This window comes from Mugil cephalus, chromosome 16, assembly GCF_022458985.1.
Source record: "Mugil cephalus isolate CIBA_MC_2020 chromosome 16, CIBA_Mcephalus_1.1, whole genome shotgun sequence".
In the NCBI taxonomy this organism is placed as follows: Eukaryota; Metazoa; Chordata; class Actinopteri; order Mugiliformes; family Mugilidae; genus Mugil; species Mugil cephalus.
In genome coordinates, this window is record NC_061785.1 from 6,949,303 (window position 1) to 6,966,625 (window position 17,323).

The 17,323-nt window shown below is 40.5% G+C and overlaps 1 long non-coding RNA gene across 1 annotated transcript; it reads left to right on the top strand.

The window, feature by feature from the left end:
- The first annotated feature begins 11,172 nt into the window (after window positions 1-11,172).
- On the top strand, window positions 11,173-17,096 carry LOC125022746. The gene is made up of 3 exons (XR_007114477.1): window positions 11,173-11,254; window positions 15,673-15,899; window positions 15,985-17,096. It is a non-coding gene; the product is annotated as an uncharacterized LOC125022746 (long non-coding RNA).
- The last annotated feature ends 227 nt before the right edge of the window (window positions 17,097-17,323 follow it).

The following is a 17,323-nucleotide window of genomic DNA, read 5'->3' on the forward strand; positions in this document are numbered from 1 at the left end:
GGGTTGCATTTATTCTGCACTGTGCAAAGGAGGCTGTAGCATTGGCTGCTTCTCTTTCATGAATCCAGTTGTGATGATGGCAAATATGTCCTGTAACCTCAAAACCTAATGTGATGCAGTTCGAATGATTAAATAAGGATTTTCCTGCCTGTATATCCTTTGTAAAGTGATATTCTGCACAAATGTTTAGTGCCTTCCCACCTGTACTATACTGAACCAGTGAAATTACAGTAAGACACAACCTTTGCATCCACTTTCAGCTTTAACCTAAAAATATTATTGGTGCATTACTACTTCAAATAAAACATTAAGCTGCACAATTTAAAAAATAAAACACACGTCTTCCACATGAAAAGTAAGTGCACAGCTTTTCTCTTCACACGAACACGGACAGCTAACTGGATGTTAACATCTGTCTTCATAATAGAGTGAAACAGTGTAACATGGTGTTGCCGTCCTATTCTCATTTTAGCACAAATGGCAACTCCCTTTTTCAAATGACAGCACCATTAGTAGGATAAATACTCTGAATGAGAGCAGCTAAAATCACCAATATCCACCTGGTAGCCCAGCGCACATTAACAGTCCTGCTCCTCACGCAGTGCTAAGTCCTCTGACACAAAAGCCTGATCAACATCCAGGGCTGCCGCTTGTCAGCCGAGGAATATATAAAGATAAATGATATTATGTTAAATTCCACTTAATGACAAATTTTTAATTTTCTGAACATGGTCATTTTCTGGCTAGTGAATCAAGTGTAAGGAGCTAATTACGTGAGGATCTGAGCAAAAATAACTCCTCATTTTCAGGGATAATGGAAGAGAAATGTTGTAGATTAATGGCACTATTTATCTTTTTTAAATTTCGATCTTTCTCTGGTGATGGCTGCGCTCCCCAAGGAAAATATTCATAAAACGAAATTGAAGTCGTAACTTAATAGGTTATTAAAATTTTTGAGTGCATATCACTTCTCTTTTCGCAGCGCTGTAAATTTAAATTGAAGTTTGTGGCATTCAGAGTCACCAGTAGTGGAGTTTTTTTTTTATCCTTTTATTTTTTTATTATTTTTCACGATGGCACAATAGAGGAGGAACATGCATCTTTGTCAGGAGGTATTTGCTATTCTAATTTTATGGCAGGCCAGATTATCAAAAAGGAATGTCACAGTGTTGGCTGCTGACAACACCTCAGCCTTCAGCCATGTGTTTCCATTAGGGGCTCTGGGCTATCCAGGGGTTTGTTCCCCCTATTATTTTCCATTTCAGTCTTTTATCTTGATTTAAAGTGAGGCTTGCTGAATATCCCCGCTTCCCCCCCTCTTCCCCATCTCTGCCATTCTATTCCCCTTTTAGGAAGTGAGAAATGCTATACAGTGTAAGGTTTCACGAGAGGGACTTGTGCTCTCGCGGGAGGTGATGTAGATCGGTTCAAGGTGGAATAACTATCTTTAGCCATGCGGCGTGTTTGGAAACGCAGAGAGAACCTGGAAGGAACGGAGAGGAAAAGCAACCTGCAGCAGAGTGTTCCTCTCAAGGTCATAGGGCATAGACCTTTTCCTCTCAGCCAAGTTTATGATACTTTTTTTTTTTTTAATGACAGCATGCTGGTTATGTTTATAACTCTGGCCACTATCCTATAAATTTGTCTCAGTTGTTGGTCAACACCAATGAAACCGGTTTTATTTGACTTTCAAAGGCAAAGCTTTATGAATTTAGTCTTACAGACAGATCAGCTTTTCATATGTCTCATGGATCTACTAATGCATAGGTCTTCAACCCCCGTAGGGGATCCGTGGAGGTCCTGCAGTGGGTTTGCAAAATCTTTGGTTGATTAGACATTTTTTATATATATTTTTTAAATTTTCCCCCACAAATTTAAACAGATATGTGTTTATGTCAGGTATGTTTATGTTGCACGGCCATGCTACTGTTGCACGTTTGAAATAAGAAAAAAATAATAATAATATTTGAACCTGTGCATTATTTGAACAGCTTAATGTTGAATGCAAAAAGGATAAAATCATTATAACTAGCACTAGGCTGAATTTCATATAGAACACATATAGTAGGTAGAGAGTCCCTTCTTAATCTCTAATATTTGGCCTGAAAAACGTTGGAGACCTCTGTACTAACGCATGAGTAAAATTAATAATTGCATTTGTTTAATCTTATTGAATGTAAAGTTGTGACCTTTTTTTCCGCAACAAACCTGATGACGGATGTCAGAAATAGAACCGTAAACAAATGTCATTACACCAAACCAGGAAATGGATCGTGTTTTATCTGCCCTCTGCGCCCCTTTAACAGACGAGACGCGCACAGACGTTGGCAGCGTGTTTGTCTAAATATGGTTGTCGCCGTTACAAAAGCCCATTCACAAAAAAATAGGATTATCCCAATTGGGATTTTAATGGATGTGCCATGCAGCATCAGTCAAGGATTTAGCAAAATTAGAGCAAATGCATGTTTGTACAGACACAAAATGACATCAGTTCAAAATCATGCTGAAGACCTGAAGATTAGAATAAGTATTAGAAAAAGGTCGGAATCAAAGTCGAAAAGAACTAAGTGATGTAAATATTGGCTTCACAAGGTCTTTTAAACTGAACATTTATTTTTAAATACTATTACGGGCAAGTCTACTATACTTTATAAAGCCAAAAGTGGTTATGACCTTATAAAAATCAACAGAGCTATAATTACCCAATCCAATCATCTCGTTTAATACAAAGTGAATTGAATATAAGCGACAGCTAAACGAGCAGACTATAAGCTCCGGCTTTGACCGTCTCAAGCTATATAAATACAGCAGACTGGCCTTGGTTTGCCCAATTTATCCTGAGGTCTGGATCCAGCCTCTTAATTGAGTATCGTCGGCCTGTTAGGAAATTGTATTAGTTTTTTTTTTTTTGTAAAGTCAGAGCCCTTTAAGAGGACAAGGCTTGTTATATAATTTGACTGCTTCAAGACAAACTGGGGCGCTGGGATGCTCCGAGACACTCAGCCCGCACAAGAAGCCACAGACTGGAGCGCCTGTCAGTCAATCATCCTTTCTCCAGGAGAGCCATATTACTTACAGACAGAGAAATTGTGATACGAGGGTCTCCAGCTGGCTTCGAATTAATAACATTTTGTTCCCCCGTTTCAAAAGCGGACACACTGCAAATTTATCATTTCTCGTGCAAGAGGCTCTGTAGCATCCCCTTAAGGACCCCTTTCTTCCTCCCCCCTTTTTTTCCTTTTTTCAATTTCTATTTAGAAATTCCGCGAGCTCAAAACCTTAACATATAGGAACGCTCACACAGTCCTGACCTGTTTATGCGGTGTAAAGTTGATAGGTTGTCAGGCCCCCAGCGAAAAGGCCCGGAACGAGGCGAGCTATCCTTTAAATTGCCGGGGTGATATTTGCAGATAATAAAAGAGATAAATCAGACAATGTGGCTGAATATTTCATTTGTTATCCATATTCCTTATGGGCAAAAATGGTACAGAAATGTAAAAACAGCAATTCCACTTTACCCCCTCTGGAATTGTAACACTTGAGATGCTGTTTTCATGTCTGAAGACAAAGTGCATGTTTTCCCCCTCAGCCTGCAACAGATAAATCTAATAGGCAGCCAGAATTACTGGTTGTAATGTTGTGTAGTCTTAACCTAGTCTGCTCTTTCACTAGTTTTATTTCCGTCAATCTCTCAAACTAATGGATGCTCTGCAGGAATAGCTGGGGACGGCTTTCTATTTATAGATTTATTGAATGTAGCACAAGGCCAAAAAGAGGTTAAGAATAAAAGTACTTCTTCTTTTTTTTTGTTTTTTGAAGTCTAAAGCAGGAGGTAGATAGGAGAGTTGCGTCACGCCACCGTGCACGACACACATTGCACTTGAATTTTAAATGTAGATGATTGTCAACCTGATCTGATTCGACCCTTATTATATTAATAAGAGAACCCAGACTGAGGAAACGCGACGTCCTGCTGCCGCTGCTGCCCTGTGATGGGTCTTTTGCAGCACGAGGCCCAGAGCACATCGCTCATCACCGAAGCCATTGTACATTACGTTTCCGAGCCGACACCTCAGACCTCCCACAACCCCTGGGTGAGATTTCCTCCCCTCTGCAGCGGCGGTTTAATCTTTATTTCGTCATGTCCGTCCTCCGCGGACCCCTAATATACTGTCTCATTTCTTTCTCTCTCTCTTTCTTTTTTTTTTTTTTGCCCATTTTCTGCTAATTCACCGCCATCTGCCTTAGCATCTGTTTGAGTGGGGAGAAAAAATCCTCACACTTTTAGGGAAAAAGTCTGTTCTTTCTTCTTCTTCTTCTTCTTCTTCTCCTCCTTCTCCTTCCAACTTTCTCCCTCGCTCATTGTGTCTCTCCGCTGTCTTTGTCAGAGCCGAAGCCTCCCGCCCCCCTCTCTGTCTTCCTTTTTTCGCATAAGCCTCCTCAAACCCTTTTTAAGTCTAATGCTACATGTAAACCCCGAACCTGCTTCCTCTCTTGTCTCTTCGCGGTGGCCCCCCAAAGACGAAAAGGGGAGGGAGGGGAGGATGGGGGGAGAAAAAGGGGTGGGGGTCACATCCTTTCCATGTCCAACCGCTTAGTCAATAACCACTGTCAACAGGGGTGGACAAAAGATCAGAAAAGTGCAATTGTAATTTTTGGACAATGGCGGGGAGCTCTCATAAGGCCGGGCTGAGAAAAGGACAACACCTCCCCAGTGCCTCGATCCTCCGCCGCCCCCCCTCCCTCCTCCGCCGCCTCCCCCTCCTCTCCTCTTTGAGCGTCGCTGACAATAGGGAAGCCTGCTGCATTGCCGGGGAGAGCCACGGGATCACCTCAGTCAGTCTGCGGATTACAGACATTCTTTGGCAAGGCCAGTGTTGCTGCGGAGAGCCCGGGTCCTCGTCGGGCCCTCAGAGGTTGCAGCGCTGTCTCGGGTCCACCTCCCCCCCCACCACCCTCCGATCCTCACCCCACCTCCCTTCCTTTTTTGTATTGTGTTCACATGTTTGACAGACACAGAGCCCATAATAATCTCTTTCCCGCAGGGACCTGCGCCATTTGTTTGGCAGACCCTACAAACAGTTTCAATCCCTTCCTTCCCTGCCTCGTCTTCGCCGCCGTAGCCCATCGCCGTCATCTAATTAATGCATCCCTCCCTTTTCATCTCCACTTCCTGTTCATTGTTTGATCCGTGCCCCCCCCCCCCCCCCTCCTCCTCTCCTAAGTCTCAGATTTAAAAAGCCACTGCCTCCGCCGGTTATCAAACCATATTTGAGTGGCTGGGGGATTAAAAAGGTGTCTTTTCTGTGGATTATGACTTCCTTACATATTCATTGTTTTGCCATTACTTCTGTCAATATGCTCAGAGATGCACTTAAACAGGTCAGGATTCATTTTAACGGCGTAAAGGGATTAGCCAGTCCGCGCTCGCCTGTTACTTGAAGCAGCTTCGTGTGATTCAATTTGCAGCTAATTGTGTACTTTCGCATTGTTCGCGAAATTAGCATTTTAATTAGGATGTCCCGAGAGGCATAGCTGTATTCTGAGACTATATGCCTGAAATAGAGGAGATAGCTGTTACATAATTATATATTATCTGATTACCAAGACAACAAGCTACTGAGACATCATAAAATAAATAAATAAATAAATAAATAAGGGCCGGGCTGTAGCAGGAATTTGAAATGTGCAAACAGAATTCTTCGAATGCAAATCCAAAAAGTTTTTTTTTTCCATTAAACGTTTATACATAAGTTTAATTTGAAATACTCATTTTAACTACATAAAACAGACATAGTATGCACCTTAAGAAAAAATACCAAAATCCAATTAAATCCAGATTGATGTGCACTACTAGAAACAATTCATATTTTCCAGACTTGTTTGAATTTACTGGTTTCTCCATCTCATGTATATATATTTTTATTTACTTCCACCCTGTCCTCTGTATGAATTTAGCTGTTCTGTGGTGATAGCCTCATTTGCTTCCAACATTATCCTACACATTTATTCACCAGGTTTCCTCCAATTTCAAGATATTTTTTGGGGCGGTGTTATAAAATATATAAATAATACATTTCCATCCATATCCTCTCAATGATAGATGGAGAAAGTTGTTTTCCATTGCTTCCCAGTAATCTCTACTATACGTTTATTTAATTTCATCTGCAGCTGCAACAGTCTATCTATCTATCTATCTATCTATCTATCTATCTATCTATCTATCTATCTATCTATCTATCTATCTATCTGTGCTATACATTTCTTTGGTCTACAATAAATGCTTATATTATATTTCCTGGATTGTAAGTATGACATGTAATAAGTAAAATCAAATTAAAATGAAAGTAGAATCACTCATTTGAAATCTAGAACCTGTTCAGCTTTACAGATTTGACCAAATGTTATTTTTAACCAAATTATTCTACTTTTATTTGAAAACCTTTGTTCCTGATTACTTTGCACATTCAAAACATATTAATTATGACGTACTATTATACTGAAGATGTTTCACTACTCAACCAAGTGGCTTCTTTAGTCGGCTGCCTTCAGTGTAGGTTAGTGTTAGAGATACCATGGCCCGGATGAGTGAGAATCTACCCACTTATATGTTAAAACCAATTATCTGCACCTTTAACGGTTGAAAGAAAAAAGCAGTTACTTATATTTAAACCTGTATTATTCATTTAATATAATAACCACGGCTCATAGACTGGTGTTAAGTCCATTCTGCAGCATTACAAACTGCTCCAAACATGCAGCCAGTGAAGAACTGTCAACAAGAACGAGGAGAAGTCCGGCAACAGATCCTCAAAGAGCCCTGATCTCAACATCAAGAAGTCAGCGTGGGGTAACACAAAGAGACACAGAGACAGACAAAAAAAAACACAAAAGACCTTTGGTAAGTTATCCAAGAAGCTTGAAACTACTCTACATACCTGCCAATATACTGATGTGACAGTGTAAAGAGGGGAACTGCTGCTGATCACGGTAAATATTGACTGGATTTAAATATTTTTTTAATTATTAAGTCAGTTAATAAATAATAATTATAATAATAATAACGATGAATGCCTTCTACATTTAGTGCATCTCACAGGCTGAACCCTTTTGACAACACTGTTTTTCTGCAAGAACAAAGAGTTACTTTTGATAGTTTAAGTATAATTTATATAAAAATAATTATATAAAAAGGGATTTTATGCATTTTCACTAGCAGGACCTAATTTCTACACAGAAACAATGCAACTTCTATTTATGCAATCAAAATACCTGGGTCTTCCTGTGTTAAGGACACATAAGTCTATTCATTTGATTAAAGTTGTTCCTGAACTTCAAAGTGTTTCTGGAGTTTTCACCACTTCGTGCTTCTTTCCCTCCTGCACGCACCAACACAACTTTTTGACATTTGGGCTTAACTCAAACCCTTGACCAAGCAACACCACACTAGTGTTTTGTTTCCTGAACAAACGCACGAAAAAGTTTTTCCATCTTCGAAGTTTGTTTCAGGGTTTTCTCCATGCTCCGAGCTTTTTACTGTACTCCCAATATGTATAGCTGTTACCTTTAATGATACAGACAGACAAGAGTCACCATATGGAGACATATATCATGAGCGCACACAACTATAGCAATCTATTTATGACCTCTCCCTCTGAGAAAAAGAGATTTGAGGAGCTATAATTGGTTCTCCTCACATGTATTCTCCCCAGTGTGCGCTCTGCTCGCTCCACGGGGAGCACTTTGATGATAACTTGCTGCATTACACGCTAACTTTTCGACAATGGCTACACGCTCTGTCTTTATTGCCCCGACTCCTAATGGCTATCTTGAAGTGCTGCCTCTGGCAATCCGGTCGCAAATAAATAGAAGCTGACACAGTAATTTACTCAAATCTTCTCTACAGTTTTGCCCCGTTCCCCCTCCAGAGATTACCCCTGTAACAACAATTATTTCAAATGTCATTGATTCCTGCCTGTAGGGCACAGACGAAATGAACATAAAATCTTTTCACATGGTCAGAATTAAAATATTTAGGTGTTTCCGAGAACGGAGAGGGTCTCACGAGGTGCTACGGCGCGAGCGTAACCCTTGCGTGGTCGTGTTTGTGCTCTGGATCGGACATAAAATCAGCTGTTTTCTTCACCAAATGACTATTAACCTCTATCTAATAGGGGCAATGGCTCTCATTTAGAGAGAAGACCCAGCGGAGGACATATAATTCCCTTTCAGTGGAGTCTTGTCAGCTCAGAGCACTAAACAAGATGAACACATGGCCACAGTGCTGCCGTCTAGCTGAACAATAAGCCTGCAGAAGACGTGGAGTCATAATTCCACGCATCGTGTGAAAACATTACACTGAAATCAGAATTTAGCCGACACTCGTATTATGACGACGCCGCATTTACAGTTGTTGTTGTTGTATTGTTACTATGGTGTTTGGACGCGTGTGTCATTTGTGCATGTGTGCGCCGAGTGTAGCTGAGGGGGGGGGGGGCTGCAGGAAAACGTTTGTGGCTCATTTCCTTGTTTCATGTTGTTGTGCAAGGCACAGCTCAGTGGAGGGGATCTTAACATGTCACAGTGTCATGCCAGTGTCTCAGTCTGGTTCTACGTGACCTCTTTCACCCTCCGCTCTCCTCTCCGAGGACTCTGCTTGGCCAGACGCACTAGATAATGTAATAAAGATATTTCTGCTCCAATAGGGAATAAAGAAGGTGTTCTCGTGTGACCGGCTGGCATCGAACTGTGCTCTCCTGCGGACCTGAGCGGACCTGCCGAGCGTGCGCCTGTAAGGCCGAGGCTCAAGCGAAACCGAAACAAGATAGTAAGGTATTTACTTACAGTTAATACAGAAGTTACAAAACGGGAAACACACCAGTTCTGCAGAAATGTATTATTTTATAATAAAAATTGAATTGGATAACGGATCCAGGATCGTTCCAGAGTAATTTAAGCATGCGATTTGGTTCAAGTGTAAGAGTGACGGAAAGCAATGTCATGGTAATAAGAATTTAGTAACTCGCAACGTGAACATTGCACAGAAAATTACGTTTTTAAGGCACTGCTACTGCTGCCTTTAAGGACTCTTTATTTTCTTGAGTTTTTTAGCTTTTGATTTGTGTGATACTTTCAGCTTCAAAGTTTTCTCTCTCCGCAGCGTGCCATATTTAAATTTGACTGCGCTTAGACGAGCAAATAAATGTGTTAATCTGAATAAATACATGTTTTTTTTTCTCCACTTACTAAGGCTTACAGATGTAAATCAATACACTGCATACAGTTTCAAATTTCTAGCTAAAAAGACATTTTGTAAAGATTGAAATTAAATTTGTATGAAAAAAAAAAAAATAAATAACATTTGCCCCATCATCTACACTGCAGCCTGCCTCTCTGGATCTTTATTCAGCCGAGTTGGGAAAGCGCCTTGCTTCATATGATGATCAGCTTTAGATGAAGCTCCATAACAACCTCTCTCGTGATTATTCCGCTTTATGGCTATTGTCTATCAAACATTACATTCCTAGATTTGGCTGTGATGAGCTCTAAAGCACACCCCACCACTGTCCCAGATTGCTCAATATTCTGCTTCTGGCCCAGTTTGTTGATTAGTTAGCCTCTTTCACATAAATACTCACTCACACAGACAGACACACAAATGAGAATTGCACCCATGGGACACAATGAGTCTATCATACTTTAGCTAAACATAGACTGGGAATTAGTTGACTGGATAATCAATTTGACAGAGTGCCTCGGCAATAAGTGAGTGAAATGCACAGACACTGCATGTCTGGGTAAGCTTGTATAAGTCCAACATTTGTCACACATGTAATCTGCATGGAGAAAGAGCCCAGAAAGTTCTGAAAACCTGTGTTTTATCACCACAAAATAGAAAAACTAACCTCACGTATGCAGGAAAAAAGACCCACATATCTAACAGAAGCCTAGTGTGGGGACTTTTGACTATTAATTTATTTTATTTTTTTTGCTTTATTAGCCTATTATATAAAAAGTACAGCTATTGTTTTGCATGTCTTGTTGTCTATGAACATCTTGCTAAGAAATATCTGTATAATGTGGAAAAAAACATGTGGGCATCATGTCAGCATTTTAACTGAAAAGAAGATAAGCACTAAACACCTCTAAAAGTAAATGACTTCTGAATAATTACTGTCTATAACCTCTGTTCTCAGGGGAGCAATTCACTGAGCCCAGATGGCCAGCAAAATAGGATTTAGGTGCCAAATTGACAACATTACTCACACGGGGATTATCAATTGCCTAAATATCAATTGCAGCGCGTTCTTGCTGAATAGGTGGAAGGCGTCTTGGAGGAGGTGTCACTGACAACTGGGGACTGCAAGACAGGAGACTCTGACATTGTTGTGGAAAATATATTTTTAGAGCGGCTTCAGTGCCACTCACACGTTCACTTCACGCTTATGTTGCTTTATAGCTCATGCGTGTTGTGTATACGTACATTTATGGAGGTAGCTGCACCTCTTCCTTTAGCTACTATGCCTGCAGAACCGTGCACAATAACCACGGTCAATGGTGGCATTAAAACGTGTCGGAGATGCATAATTATAATTCTAAAGTCATGATAACTACACTAACTATATAACTATATGGCAGTATGAGATACAATACTAATAACGCTATCAGAAGCTAAATGCACCAGTAAAGTTACATGAACCTTTTTCAAAGTCAGTATTTTACACTTTGTTTGATCGACAGGTTTGAGGCAATGATATATAACAAAATACCAAAAACTGGCTGGAAAGAGACAGCTAGCAAAGGAAATCCCTCTAAAACACGACCATTGTGCTAATTAACATTTCTTGTCCCAAGGTTTGTGTATATTTTGACAAAATGGCGACCTTGAAAAAATTAAGCCAACATGGAAGTGCTAAAATATTTAAGTTCCTTGAATGTCAGCAAGAAGAAGACAATCTCCACAAACCTCCATGTTAAAATGTCCAACTTTATAGCAGGAATAAGCACATTTACGGCCTGGTATCTGTGGCTACTTCACCAGCTTATGACATTTGAAGTATATGAGGATTATGCATAATTATGGGTCATGCTTTCTTAAGGTGAAGGGTTGGTGTTGTCAGACCTGAAGCTCCACCTCTTTTCCCATATTTGAATTAGAAGAGTTGACCCAGAATCACTGCCAAGATGGCGGCAACCAGAGACACCACTACAAGCTTCAAAAAGAATCTTCAGGAATCCTCTGACATCATCAAAGGTTTGTTTACATAAAATCATTTCTTTCATTTTGTGGAATTTTTGATGGAAAATATGCACAACCATTGAGTTAGCCAAAAACCAAAATGTTTGCATGGAAAAAAAAAAAAAGAAAACTACTGACAAAAACTGGGGGACATTTTTAAGCTTTAGCTAGCTAAGCTAACATTAGCTGCCACAGCAATATCTGCACAACCTTGGCTATAGCTGAGCTCCACAAGAAACATGTTTTACAAACTGTAAGTTACTGTGATGTCAAGATTTTGGAAGTTTTTGGTCCTGATTTCAGACAGTTTGTCTTAACCCGTTATAGGGCAAGGAACCATATAAGGTAACTTCTGCACACATTTTAAATTGCGTCCCATAAACTGATTTATTACGTAACTCAAAGAGATGTCCGAATGCTGTCTGATGTGATGATGCTGAGAAGTATAAGCTTGTCAGTTCTTTCTCAAGCCAAACCATTGACACAAGAGAAGCTAACTGTGCTAGCCCTTGATGCCTATAGTTTACTGCTTTTGACAAACATTAAACCCGAGAGTTAAGATCTCACCTCTGCTTCCCGCTGAAGGACCGACATCTTGAGTTGACAGCATTTCAAAAACGTTTCTTACCCACACTCGCCTGTTTCCAGCGTTGTCGTAGTGTTGTTGTTACTTTTTTGTTTGTTTTTACCTCATTGTAAAGTTACAGCAAGTCATTAAACACAACGTACGTTTTATTTATATCCGCGTTCCCGCGAGATCACGTGAGACGGTGCATTCAAAGCCCCCTGATCTGGCGGGACAATTGAAATAGCTGCCTGAAACGCGTGTTGCGCATTTAAAATAGTCTAATGAGTGTTGATATTAAAAAGAATAATGAAGTGAAGTTTCTCCCCAAGAAATACAACCGATATAAAAACCAGGAAGGATTTTAAAACTCCTTTCAACTTAATTTGTCCTGAAAGGAAATCAATCGGGTGCAAACAGGAGTCACATTTAAACAATGCTATAGGAATGAATGTTATAAATCTAAAATGCACTTTTCTTTTGTTCATGAAGGACTCCCTACCTACTCTTAAGGTCTGATACTGAATGAATTGTGTCCAGTGATCAGAAAAACAACATAAATGTCCCAGGGAAAGTTTAAACTACTCATGGAGGACAAACCCATTCCCTGACCGGATCTGAGAAACGTCTGGTGCATGAGTGTTTTATTTTAGTAATTACAAGTTAGAAAATGCACACACAGATGTGTATTTTATTACATAAAAGCACTAACCAAATGATAACAATGCAATCGATGATAAGATTGGCCAAAAGAGGACTAATATGTTTCACACTACTCATTTCTAAAGACAATAGAGGATCCTGCACTCGTAATTCTGTCTTCAATTCTGCATTTGTCCAGGTGTGGAATCAATTTTATGGTAATTTTGCACAGCATCAGTGTTTGATGATGATATATTATAACATCTGTATCTTATTAACACGTGTCAGCGTTAAGTTTTCTTGAATTATTGATTCGCTCACAGAATGCAGACGATTGCTGGAAACTGCAGATCCACCTAAAACATGATCTTTTCTGAGTAAAAATGAACAGCGTCATATGGCTAACAAGCTGCTGGGTGTATTATTTAGACGCTTCACGACTCCGGCATCTTGTTTATTTAAGTTGGTAGGTCTCTTATGAAACCTTTCACCTTACATGTTATTAATTTTCCGTCACATCTGTAAAGTTTGTGTGCATGTAATTAAGAAGTCAGGGAATGTAAATGAAACATTTCAGTAAGTTCTTGTGACAGTGATATATACTGCATAGATCATCTTCACTTATTTTGACTTGCTAATTAATCAACATTATTTATTCAAGGGGGGGGAAAAAAAGCTAACTTTGTAATTAGCAACTGGCTTGATCTGTTTGAGCAGACCCGACGAGAATTAGGAGCTCCGAATATGATCTGGAAGTCTAAATAACCCATTAGCATTATGATTTAGTAAATGTTACATGAAGCCAGCGCTGCTAATGCTCAACACAGTGATGATTGTATTAGTCGGTAAATTAGCAAGCAAATAAAATGCTGGGAAAATAATTGTATAATGTGCATGGTGCATATTTTAGTGACATGAGACCCAGTCCAAAAATGTGTCTGCACTGACAGTCACTTAGAGATGTCTGAGTGGATAAAGCAAAGAACAATATACTGTATTGTCGAGGACTTTTTTTTTCTTTTTTCCCAGGCAAAAGTCAATTACCGAGATGCTCGATAGATAGGAACTCGGTCTAGTTTTCCGAGCTGGAATAGAGCTTTGTAGCAGGCAGTGAGTGAGCACATTAATCTAATGCATCAGCAGGCTCACATTTGTTTTAATGCAAACTGAAGAGAAGAAATGCACTGCATCTCAAGGGAGAAGAAGCTTAAAATTTCAGACTAATGATAATAGATGATAATGTTAATGAGTTGTCCAAACATAACAAATGGAATGAATTACTGCCTTAGAACCAAGTCTGTTTCATTAAAATACAATAAAAGGGAAAGATTAGTTTTATATGGGAAATAACTTTCCTCTTTTGCGTTATTGATGAGAGTGAGGGGAACGTATCAAGGTTGGCTTGAGCCTCTGGTCAGTATTGATAAAATATTGTTTGCGTGTGACCTTAAGGTAAATTAAATTATCATTATTATTATGAGTGGTAACTCCTCAATAGGCGATAACTGGTCAAAGTATTCTTTAAAGTTCGGTGTTTCTTTTCAGGAGGCAACTTTATCTAAAAATACCACCCCATGCCTTTCTGAACACGAGAGAAGACGGATATATTGTGGATCATTTCTTGGCCAAAACCATACGCCTCCATCTGTCTTGATGATCTTATTCCCCACAGAACGTTCTTCCACCTTAATCAATTTTGTGGCCGGCCTGTGTTCATAGTAGTCAGGAACACTGGGATTATGTGCTGAGGCTACTCTCTCTTTCTCTCTGAGACGACCTTGTCTGTGTAACAGTACTGTTAGCCCTCGGCCTCGGGCAGTCAAACACACACTCAATCACCCCTGTAACCCTTGCAGTCAACAGCAGACTGTCGCAGCCCCGTCGCTACAATCTCAATTTGTATTTCGTCTCAGACCGTGATGACTTGACAGAGAAAAATAAGAGGATTTGTCTTGATCTTCAGCTCTCCCTTGAGGAAATCGGTCTTCACCTTGAAGTTTGGCAAACGCGCGGGCCGCATTCTGAGCCGGCACTCCGTGTTATTTTAGAAAGGGGAGGAAACATTGACCTGAACTACCTAAATTATTTACCGTCATTTACTTTGCAGGATATCATGAAGAGGTTGTTTTTGGGGATTGTCACACATTCAGGGGCACGTTGTTGGTGGTGTACTTGGGTAAACTCACTATAGTGAAGTTTTTCCCTTCTTTGGACTACAGATTTCAATACATAGCTATTGTAAACTCTCTCAAAATGCATCAACAGTAGCTTCAAAAGCAACAGAAGTCTCTAGCGCAATTAAAATGTCCAAGTTCTTACTTATAAGATAAATACAAATACAAATAATACAAATGAAGTCCATGCATTAGAAGAGGACCATGTACATTAGTGATGTACGGATCGATACTGAAATATCGACTGATCTTTATGCTCTAAAATCAATCCTCTAAATATCGATACTTTCGATACTTCAGTCATTGGAGATAATGTAGGAACACATTGGAAAGTAACTAAACTATTGAGTTGTTGCAACACAGCAAACCTTGTGAAACACCTCTTAAATGTCAGAAAGCAGATGAAATGTATTCAGTTTACAATTATATAATAACGTATTGCAGCATAACCTCAGCTTAAATTGCAGTGCCAAGTCAAAACGATTGAAAAACTATTTTTTTATTGTATATTTCTTGTTTTTCTTCTAATAAACTAACCATCTAAAATGCTTGGTGCTGTATCTCAGTGCCCTTAGTGTGGTTAAATCAAAATCGCCCCATTCAGCTCTACATAGCTCCAAACGGCAGCAGCCCTGAATGGTAGCGCAGACCTGTGCCAAGCCTGCATCAGTAAACACTGCAAGCCCTCTAACGGTGATGCACTGTGATGGCTCAGGCCTGATCCTGGCCAGGGCGTCGCATGAGGTGCTAAACAGTGAGCGGCTATAAATATAAGCGGCGAACGCTGCCAGTTGCACTCTTGCGGCTTGAAATGAGCCCGATGATGGGAGCTTGAGAAAGAAAGGGGGGATATCAGTGGTCACTAAATCATTCTGTAATCAGCTCTCTATGCAGGATCATCCATGCATGTTCAACGCCCCATTCTGGAAGGCTCCGGCAACAGAACACTCCAGCTGACCCCATCTGTACCCCATCTCGTTTTGCATTATCCCTAACCCATAAAAGTCCCGTGCAGCACAAAGGAGTTAATGATTCTCTTTGTTTTGTTGCAGGGAACAGAACCAAAGCAAATGACAACAACAAATCCATCAAACTTAGCAGCATTGAGCACATCAGCAGTTTTCGCCAGCCCACCCGAGGCCTAAAATGCACATATTGCACGCTGGCCCCCCAAGCAGCAGGCGGCCCTGGGACTCGCCAGCCCCTCTGTGGCCAGAGAGGACTTGATAAATGACTGGAGCAAACTTCTCTGTCACCAGCGAGGGAGGAGTCCCCCACAGTAAGCTACATCATCCTAACAGCATTATTCTTTTCATGCCCGTTGTCGATACGGCGTCCTGTGATTGGCGTCACGCTTTGCACAGGTTAATTGGAATCCTGAACTGGAAAACGGCGGGGGAAAAGAGCAAATATCGTCGCCTGGAGATCCACCGCGAGAAGACAGCGAATGTGTGTCGATTGTGGCGAAGACATGAAATGTTAACAATGGAGAGCGTCTGTTAGGATCCTCGGCGCGAGTTGCATTAACTAATATTTTCACAACTGCGCTAAAGAGTTGCTAATTGTCGGCGCATGATGCGAGATCTATGAAAGAAAGAAAAAAACATTGAGAAATCAGTTTCAGGGTTATGGGCGCGCTATGTTTAATGGTGTACGGCAAACAGAGCAACACCTCGATATAGTAGCTTAATGGAGATGGAAAAGCACCAGGACATCTTACAGTTGGCCCCTTTAAACCCGTAACCAGAAATGGAGTTAAAGCTAATGCGCTTAGATGCGGAGGAAAGGTGACGCGCGCTGTCAAGGTTGCCTCTGCCTACAACGGTTTCGAATTCTTTTAGTGTCAGGATGCGGGACAAATGCGGGGCCGTCACACTGGAATGGACAGCCCTCCTCATCGGGGCAAGCTGAAGACAATGTCGGATGGCCTTATTGATAAGTTAATGAGGCACAAAACACTTCCTAGAAGACCCGTCCACCACCCCCGCAACCATCTCCTCAAATCATTGATTTACACATTATTCAGTGTTTACATTGCAGAAATAGTCGCTGGTAATTAAACGCTTTAGTCCACGTGAGCTCAACTTAGCTGTTTCTTTCACTCCTCATCCTCTGTTATCCCACAAGGCCTCTCGCCTACATTCTGTATTTTGCCACCGGATTTAGTCGACGGTCGAGCAGCAGGGAAATCCCTAATGAGGGAGCCCGAAATACTTGTTTCATGTTTGAGCAGTAACGAAAATGACTTTTTCCTTTTGGAATGGGCGCGCGAGAATCACAAGAATCACCAAGACGGCAGATCAAGAGTAAAATGAAGTATGCAAATGTAATCATATTTATCAGAGAATGCTTATGGCAGAAAGCTATTAATTTCTCCTCTGCTTCTTGACACTTTAACATATGCATCACCTGCTTCTCGCAAATGATTATTTTTGTGTTTTCCATCTCCGTTGACAGAGCATTATTTTCTTTTCCATTGCGCCTTGTTATTTTTTCGAAACTTTCTCTGTCTGAAAGAGTGTAATGGCCTTTGATTGAAATTTCATTCAGAAAAAAAAAAAAAAAAAACGGGGGAACTAAGTGAAATACATGTTGTGTATTTAATGGGAAAAATAATTGCACGTCAGGTGAAACAAAGCATGACGCATAGTAACCAGGAAGACTGACTGAAAACACAAGTCAGCAAAGGGGTCAGGCTGTTCG